We start from the raw sequence: 9,898 nt of genomic DNA on the forward strand, positions 1-9,898 counted from the left end.
ATTACAGATACATGTGTATGTTTGCCTGTCACACAGCCACAGACCTACTTCTCTGAAATTCAATGGAAGTGTTATTCTTGATTTCTATGTTAGCAAGTCTGTTTCTGCTACAGAAACAAAGCTGTTAGCACTGCCAAGTCCCTCACTTCCTTTGTTAGACACTGCAATATTTTGTTGCTGTTATCCTTGAAAACCTAAACTGAATGGAAATGAAATTGCCCCAAGTTGAATATTTAAAAAGAAAAAGGAAGGAGCATGTCCAGGAGCTGGGGGAGATTTGAACTGACTGGTCAAAGAGGCTGTGACTGTGTTCCAGGAGAAGAGACAGGGACAGAGATCAAGGATGAAACTGGGAAAACACAGTAGGTTTGGAGGCCAGGAAGAGCTCGGAGAGTTTGGGCAAGATGAGCAGCAACTGAGGAGATATACTAGAAAAATGGAAGTCAACAGGGGTGCAGGCGGAGGTACAGGCCAGAGGGGTGAGGACACTGAGACTGGTTGGGTAAGGAAATGAACACSAAGAACCATGAGCCAAACTGCAAAAGAGGTTTGAAGAGGTGCTGGGGGAACTGCAGGAGAACCAGATGTGGCTTGGCATAGAAAAAGAAATGGAGTCAAGGAGACATAGTCAGTATGGGAAAAGGGAAAGAGAAGTGAGTAGGAAGGGGATATAAACAGGAGTTAAAGCCTGAGATCAGATAGACACTGAAGAGAAGTATGTGGATTTACTGAGTGAAGAGATGCAAAATATTTGCTGGATCCCTCTTTCACAACTCTGCTTTGGCACCCACTTCTGTTCTTTTATTCACTTTATCTTTTTGGTTGGATATCCATTGTTTACCGCCAAACTTCAGTTGTGGTGTTTTCATTTTCTTGGTCAGTTTGTTTCTTCTTCAGGGAAATTGCCTTGTTCAGTTCCTGTTGAGTCATTCCACATGAGCCAGACATCCACAGGAAACCAGTGTTGCACTGTCTTTAGACCATTGGCAGGATGAAACTTTGGTTGTGTGGTCTTTACTTTTAGTATTCTCTTCACAGTTGCTGTCCACTCCAGGCCACTTGTCCCTTTTTTGCCTGCAAAGTTATTTTTAACTTAAATCATTTCCTTGTGCAGCTCCACGAACAGTTGCACCACTACAAACTAGTGGAGGGTGGCTAAGGAGGATGACGGGCCTGCAGATGAAAGTGGCAGGCAAGAATACTTCACTTTGCACTGCTGTTTCTAGAGTCTTATCTCAGCGGGAGTCCTGGGGTATGCCAATGTGCAGATATTGAAGTAGGTAAAATGTTCCTAAAAATATTACAGAACATGTTCTAATTGTTTTCAAAGAGGATGGGCAGAAAGCTTGTGCCATGAGGATGCAGGGCCTTGCAGAGCCTGCAGTCTGGAGGTTTCACCGTACTCTGGTTCCAGCAAATAGCTTTAAAAGGCACTGGCAAATAGCTTCGTCCTATCTAGGCCCCGATGCACAGAATGACATCCTATTAGTGCTGATGTTTATTCTTTTAACACACATGGTTGATGGGTCTAACCAGTTCACTCAGCTTTGCTGATAACCGTGTGGGTGTCAATACAATGCTGAAGGATGTTTTTCTTTGTTGTTGTTTTTTTTAAATTTTTTTTCATACACATCTATGCACACACACACAGCTCCTGTACAGAGAAATAATAGTTCCTGAAAATGGTAGACAAACTGCATTTATTTTTCCACTGTTGATGAAAAGCTGATGACTCTGTTTCTTTTAATTTAATATGAAATTACGAAGGTTGGAATTATTTTCCTTGAACCAACGGATAACTAATCAGTTCCTTCAGCTGACAGCAATTATATTTCACTTAGGCACATTACTTAGTTGTAAGAAAGCTGAACTGAGCTGAACTCTTGTCCTTTTAAACATGATGACTTGTCAGTGAAAGAGAAGATTTATTTTTATTTTTACATTGTATTTTTTATTTGAATTTTTAAGTAGCTCGAAATAGAATATAAAATCTAATTTTTGAATCCCATGTCCCCTAAGCATATGGTATTAGTGAAAAAAATGTAAACAAAATAAAAATGCCTACAAAAAGCATTGCCAGAGAGTCAAAAGATGGGATTATTTCCTTCTCTTCGGCACTTGTGAAGATGTATCTGGAGTACCATGTTCATTTTTGGGTATCCCAGTACAAGCAGGATACTGATAAAAATGGTTAGGAGGCTGTAGTACATGATGTATGAGGAACAGCTTGAGGCAACTGGGTTTGTTTCACCTGGACAAGGCTGCCAGAGAGGCTGTGCAGTCTCCATCCTTGGAGAGTTTCAAAACTTGACAGGACATGGCCCTGAGCAACCTCATCTAAGTTTGAAACCATCCCTGCTTTGAACAGGGGATTGGCCTCTAGAAGTCCCTTCCAACTTTAATTATTCTATGATTATATAATCAACCGATGTTATTAAATACAACCTTAGCTGTAATATTATACAAATCAGCCTTACAATATCACGTCTTGCCTATAAAAATATATTTTATTTGCCTATCAGTTCTTTGACAATTTAAAAGCCAGTTTTTAAAAACAGACATCCCACTGCCACTTAAATGAATTGCGATGCACTGTGTATATGTTCTTGACTGCACGGTTAATATGTTAGCTTCCTATTTGTGGTTACAGCTCTATCAACGTAACTCAAAATAAGAGATTTTGAAGTCAGAAGAGGCTATTTGATTATAATGTCTGACTTCTACACTCTTCTACCTACTTATTTCACATAGTTATCCCATATATTGAAGCTAATAACTTGAGCTTGGATAAAACATGTATTTCAAAATGAGATCAAGTTTTCATCTGCAGTGTTCAAGAGGCAGACAATCTGTCGTTTCTATTTGTCAGGTGTTCTCATGATTAATCATCCTTTCTGCTGAAAATTTAAGCATTAATTTTATTTGGAATTTTATTGCCTTCACTGTTGTACTGAGCATAAATGGCAGGGTTTCTGTAGTGGGGGACTGCAGGGAAGGAGGCATTAGTTGCCCTGTGCCAGTCACCATTGGGTCCAGTCAGCTCTGACACCGACATAAATGCCCCGTCACCAGTCAAATCTGCAGCTCCTACCAATGTCCCTGCCCAAACGTATTTAAGAAGGAGCAGCAGGCACCAGGGGAAGGAGGTATGTGCAGATACAGGTTTGGAGGATTGTGAGGAAACCCTAGGGGAGACACGTGAAGAAGATGAGCTTGGAGAAACATGGCGGGGGAGACTGTGGAGGAGATGTGTGCCCTTGCCAGGGCAGGGACATCCCTGAGAGACTGTGGCCGTGGGTGACCCAGTGAAATGGAGGAGCCTGGACGAGTGGAGGAAGCCCTGTAAGAAGCACAGAGCAGCAGAGCAAAACCATTATGCCCACGACCCTGGCCTCCAGCAGAGCCCATCACTTCGCCAGAGGAGTTCAGATAGACTGAGCGTAACCCGCAGAGAAACAAGGGGAGTTGAAGCTAGGAAGGGAGGARGATAGGTGTCCTAGGCTTGAAAAAGGAGCGCCAAGGAATTACACATTTCTTGATCTAATTTGGCCTTAGAAACAATGACTCAAGAAATGACAAAGCCATCTGTGCACAAGCTAAAACAATCAGAATGTAAATAGTYGAAGGACGAGATAAAAACAGCCAATATAAGTTTGTCAAGGACAGGTCTTATAAAATAAATCTGATTTCCTTTTATGACTAAATCTAATTTTATGGGAAGGTACACRTATGATGCTATATATTCTGAGCTTAATAAGGCTTTTGACAGTTTTCTGCATGACATTCTCATAAGCAACCTAAGGAAATATGATGTAGTTACAGTGACCATAAGGTGAGTGCAAAGTTGGTTTAAAAATTGCTGTCAGAAAGCTGCAAGCATTGCGAAGCTGAGAGAGATGAGATCATATTTACAGAATGACACTGTGAAAGAAGGAAGAGGATTTCAGATTTTACAATGAAATACAAAATCCCTTCCTTTTTAACATGGCCATTGGAAGCTTTTATCTTTACTGGGAAAGTAAAAATCTGGGATATGGAAAAGCAATGTTCGAGACCAGAAAATGTGAAAATATTTCACTTCAGTTTTCCCTTATCCACTGGATTTTAGCAAAGTATTTGTTGAACTTGCCTCTAGCATATGGGAGTATCCACAAATGAGGGGAAGAAAATCTCAAGGTAGCAAATTACCCATAAATTGTCCATGAAGAAAAAATGCAAGTTGAAGAGCTATTTAGAGGCTTTTTCAGTTTTGAGCAAATTAAGTCACATCAAGARCCCCAAGCAAATTATCTTTATGTTGTAGTTATTAATAATCTTTAATCATGAAATAACTACTAATTGGGCAAAAACAGCATTTCTGGACTTTTATGAGGATTCTGGTACAGTTGCCGTAGGAAAGGGAGGAAAAGATTTCAGTTTTTCACTTGAAAAAATGGGAGATAACGCTTACTATGGTAAGCAAAATAATCACTCCTGATGGGAGGAGTATACATCTGCACTTCATTAGAGAAGAAAGCCTTTAAAAAGTGTTTAGGTTGGGGAAAAGAACCTTCTTTCCAAACAAATATTGCAACAAGATCTGTTCATAGCCTGACCTCTTGCTGACAAGGCCACAAATGAACAGAGGCCTTCAAAGAGCCCGTTTGGCAGTTATGGCACTACTTTCAAACAGTGTCTTATGAGTTGAAGGGCCATGAATTCATTGGTCCCTAGAGAGGATCTGGAAAACTGTGTTTGCTGCCTATAGCTGCGTAGTACTTTGCAATATTATGCTTTTAAAATTGGAGCTGACAAGGGAAGAAATAAAACAAACAAATCCCCGCCACCCCCCCAACCCCCCCCCCCCCCCCCCAAAACAGTTGGCAGAAAATTAGAGAGAGTTTCCTAAAAATACAAGCAGGATGCCTCATCAACTTAAAGAACATTCCTTAAAAATTGTATGTCCAGCAGGGTTTAATCTCACCTAACTTGAGACATTTAACAATTAAACATTTAGTGACTGTTAGTGGTCTAGGATCCCACTGTGATCATACCATATTGAGTGCTTAACATGTCAGATTTCTTCCCTAAATAGGCTCCATGTTGAAATATTAATTGAATCAGAGACCTCTATTGAAAATCACAGGGGCTGAGATGGCTAAGGTATAAAATTGTGCAGCACAGATGCTTTGAGAAAGTCTTCTGTGCAAGTACTGATTTAACTCTGAAGCCTGATGTCAGGAAGAGAGCTAAACAAATAGCTTAGCCAGTGACCTCTCCTCCTTTGCTCTCCATCATTTGTCTCTAAAAGAATTAAATATTTTAATAAGGATATTAAATGTAAATATATTATTATTTAGCTCATATCTTCTTGCAATTCTTATGCTTTTCGTATGTGAAATTCAAAGTTCTTTTGCTGGGAGAGATAAATGATGTTTGTCTCCTATGTGGGCGAACTAATTCTTAAAACAAATTTTTTATAAAAAAATAAATTTAAACAAATTGGTTTTCTGTAAATATGCAGACAAAACCTTTGTCTATAACATGAATATCTGAATAAAGTTTTGCTTTCAATATTAAGGAGCCTAAGTTAGGATCCTCATCACTATGAACTCTTTCTCAAGTCRATGAAAAGCAACAAGCATCACCAGTGAATGAATCAGATCTAGGGTGGGTCTCCAGAGGTACATCTCTGTCTCTCTCTCTCTCAGTTCCTTAGGCTGTCTAAAATTAAAGGTGCTATATCTGAACCAAAGTGTTCTTTCTTTTTGCATAAGTTTGATCTCCTTCAACCCTCTCCTTTACCCTTGCAATCTTGTATTTCATTGTTTCACAGAGGTGTGCTGCTAAAGTAAGGAATTTTCTATGAGGGTATGTCCAGTTATGGAAGTCAYTTTCCACTTTACAGCCAGGAATAAACGTCAGGGTGATTTAGCATTTCAGCTTGATTAAGAGTTTCTTCCTCCTTTCCCTCCTTCCAACCTGGCAATTTTTTTGGTTAGCCACAGGTTGGGAAGTGTATCTATTCATATATTAGCCAACAGCTAATTGCTTCACTGTTGGATGTTTTCCCTTTACTCCTACCCAGTACCTAGTGCTCATTTCACTGAAATTGGATTGTGAGGTTCAGATACCACAGGAAATAATGACTTTTATGAAATAGCATGTATTTCACTGCATGTGTCTCTATATATTTTTACAGTAATATACAGGAGTAGTATATATATATTCTCCACAAAATAGCTGTGCAAAGCATGGGAAATATTAGTATTGATGTTTATAAATGTTAACACAAGGAAGAAATTGGGGAAGTGTCTCAAAGTCAATGTAGGTTAATTTTATTCCTAAGGTTCCTTTTCATCATCTGCTAATGTCCACTGCTGGAGGATAGCCATGAAACTAGATGGACCACAGGACTAACCCAGCAGGGTTACGCTTATATACTTTTCTCTCCACTTGTAGCATGTTTCTCCACAAAGCTCAGTGCTTGCACAGACAGACAGACAGACACACAATTCACTATTTCATGCTACCAGTGTGGAAGAACTATGTCTCTGTCTTTTGGCATTTTATTCTGTGTATATTCTTATTAGAATAGATGTCATCTTTCTAAAATGATGGTCATGCCTTCAGTATACCTCCTTTGTTCCAGATCTGTTACAAGCATCTTTTGAATCTCTGGTGATGAAGACTGTCATCCTCTCTTCACCTGCCTGTGGATTTCCCTCAGTGTTTTAATGTTTTCCTCTAATTATTTCCTTGCCCCATCTCTGTGTCGATGGGTCCCAGATTTGTTCTTCTATCCCAACATATGATCACTTACTCTTGCGTCTTCCAGGGGACCATTTATGATAAATTAGCCTCTTTTGTGATAATTATCCAACTACTCACTGTCTTTAGCTAGTACCTATCCTATATGGTATGACACTCCTGGGATTATGGGGTGAAGCTCTTGTGGTCTGCAGTGGCAGCCCCACTTTCCTTATGAGCCAATCACAATCCTATTATGAACAGCAACATAAGAAGTTTTAGACTTGCCTGCAGCCTCTTAAGTGGCCTATTTTAAAATGATGAGTGCAGGTTGGCAATATAGTTCTATTCATACCTTTGAGTGAACAAAGGTAAACTGCTGTTCCATCCTGTTCATGACCGTGAACATTTAGATACTTTAACTGTGTCTGTGTCTACAAACTGCAGCAGGAATTCTCAGTCACAATTTAGCTCCCAGAAGTTAAGTCCCAGGAAAAGGAAGACAAAGCCGTTGCAACAAAAACAAGACCAGAAACAGCAACTTTGGACTGCAGCTTCTTTCCACAGTGAGATCAGTATGCCCACATGCAGGAGTTCCCATATATTAAAGTATAACTGCCCAGCTTGATTTCTAAAGGCCCCTTTCAGAGTACAAGTGGTCAGGCCAATTAAGAATCAGCTAGTGGCAATCCTGGGAAAGGAATGGAAATTCATAGGAATTAATTAGAATAGCATTTCTCTGTGAGGCAGACATCACACTCTGCAAGAGAGCCGCAGCCCACACTAAGTCCTGGGAATTAAGACAAATTCTTAATTGACTGAGTCATGAATTGAAAAGCACTGAAACACAGCGTATCCTGAATGTAAAGTTTTCTACAGTCCATGTACACAGGGCTAGTGGTATAACTAGAAAGTGTTCATGTGCTACATCTGGCTTATTACCCAGAGAGGCTCAGATGTTGGGCTATAAAACGGGGGCGACAGGGGCTGACCTCGGCAGTGACGTGGGCAGAAAGGCCTGCTTCATTCCTTGTACCAGAAGCTATGTCAGTCACCCGAGAGGACTGTTTGGGTAGCTRTCTGTACCTCTCTAAATCCATGGCTGTTAATAAGAACAGTGTACTTAGTGCTGAACACCTGGGAGTGCCTCTCACAATGATCGCATGGACTTTCAGCCTGTCCATGTAACAGAGCTCTCATCAGTGTCTGTGGAAACTCTGTTCACATGAGCTCTGTGCAATCACATCCTAAGTGCCTAAGACTACTACTGTCTGTTTTCAGTGTGTATTAATGAGCCTTCTTTTTTAATGCATTTTAAAATGTCACATTTTTCCTTAAGTGTTTTGTTTTCAAGAACAGCAAGTCAAAGCGAGGTATTTTGCAAGAGATTTGGGAACAGCAGTTGAAGGAAAAACAATTAGCACCCCAAGGAAACAAAGCAAAACAAAACTACAGGTTAAAATTACAGAGCACCTGCTCTTTTTTAGATATGGTAAAGCATGGGGAGTCAGCTGGGACTTTTCATTACAAACCAGCATGGGGCAGTGTTATCCAAGCAAACGCAAACTGTGCATTTACCAGCAGAAATGTCAGCACAAATATCTGTAAGATTTAGAGATACACATCTAAACAGACCTGGAGCCACCTGTAAGTAACTGGCTTGGACAAATATAGCTAAATAAAAATGAAAAAATCTCTTACAGCAACAATATTAAACTTGCTGCATTGTGTTATTTATTTCAGAAAGCTCAAAATGTGTTATAACAGCTAGGCAGAGGTGTCCCTGTCTGTGATGATGATGGTGATGATAATTAACATTGTGTCCAATTGTTGAGGACCAGGAAATAGTAATACTAGTTCTGTTAAAACTCATATTAAAAAGGTAATGAAGAGAGGTGCAGGCAGTGAGGGAAGCCAGAAAAGACAAAAGACATGATACTCTTGAACAAGGCAAGCCATGGACACAGTAGATTAGCAGCCAAATTTTACCAGGTTAGTTTGTATGCATCTTGGCAAAGTAGAGCTTTGTGAACAAATAACAAGATTTTTGAAGGTAGTTAGGTAGTTAGGTATCAAAAGAGGTGTATAAGTGCAGCTTTCAAAAGCACCAGCATGCTCAACTCCTGTTGCTTCTAACTGATGTTAGGATCTAGCTAAAAATGTGTAAATTCTCTCCCTGATTTCAAAAAAAATCTATCTATTTCATTATTAAGGACTGGGTGTTATCCATTACTACCTCTACAGTGATTAGGCTACTGTCCACAAGAATACATTTTCTTGGAAAGCAGCTGTATAAATGCTGCTCTGGCGTTCTATGGATATTTAAGCACTTATTTTACACATCTTCCAGGAAACTTGTCTTACATGACAATCAGGATCAGGCAATAATGTCGGAAAATGTTTTCACTAAACCTATATGTGCTTTTTGACTTGACAGCTAGTCARTGATTCATCTCTAGTACACAGATGGTGAAACATGGACCATTCTAGGAAGGAGTGTGGAACCCAAACAGAAATCTTCTGGCTGCTCCTTGAAGGTGCTAAGGCTCACAGACACAAAGTGTCATTTGGATGGAGCAAGACTTACCACTTCACAGTCACTGCTGATCACCAGGGGAAAGGGGAAGAGGAAGCCTCCTCTTTTGGTGATGAAAAGGAGCTCCTGGACATGCTTGCAAACCTGTTAGAAGCGTGCTGGTAGAACAGAGATGAACCAGCTTACAAATTAAACAGCCTCATATGATAAAGCTTTTTAATAGAGTTTCTCTCTCTTGCTCCATTTAAGTTCTGTCTGCAAGGAAATATTTGGTCTACAAGAAGAATCACTGAGGCCTTAGAAGTCTAGGATGAGCAGAGGACCAGGAAACATAAATGGGCCAGTAGCTGCAGCATTTATTGAGGCTAACTAGGTCTTAATATGCATGCAATTGTACCGAAGTTTGTTATTTGCAGAGTAAAATGCTTTTCAGGAGGGACACATGCTGATTCAATGAACCAGTGGTGTTCTGGGTGTCAGGGGCACTTGATCTGGATTTGTCAATGACCTTAACTTTTGGCAGTTTATCTCACTGTCCTAGATCTCCATTATATCCTTTGACTGTCAGCTCAGAATCTATTGAGGGTTTGTACAGTGTCAGGTGCAACAAGGACTTAGTTTTGGTGGGAACTC

This window comes from Apteryx rowi, unplaced genomic scaffold (assembly GCF_003343035.1).
Source record: "Apteryx rowi isolate R43461 unplaced genomic scaffold, aptRow1 scaffold_84, whole genome shotgun sequence".
In the NCBI taxonomy this organism is placed as follows: domain Eukaryota; kingdom Metazoa; phylum Chordata; class Aves; order Apterygiformes; family Apterygidae; genus Apteryx; species Apteryx rowi.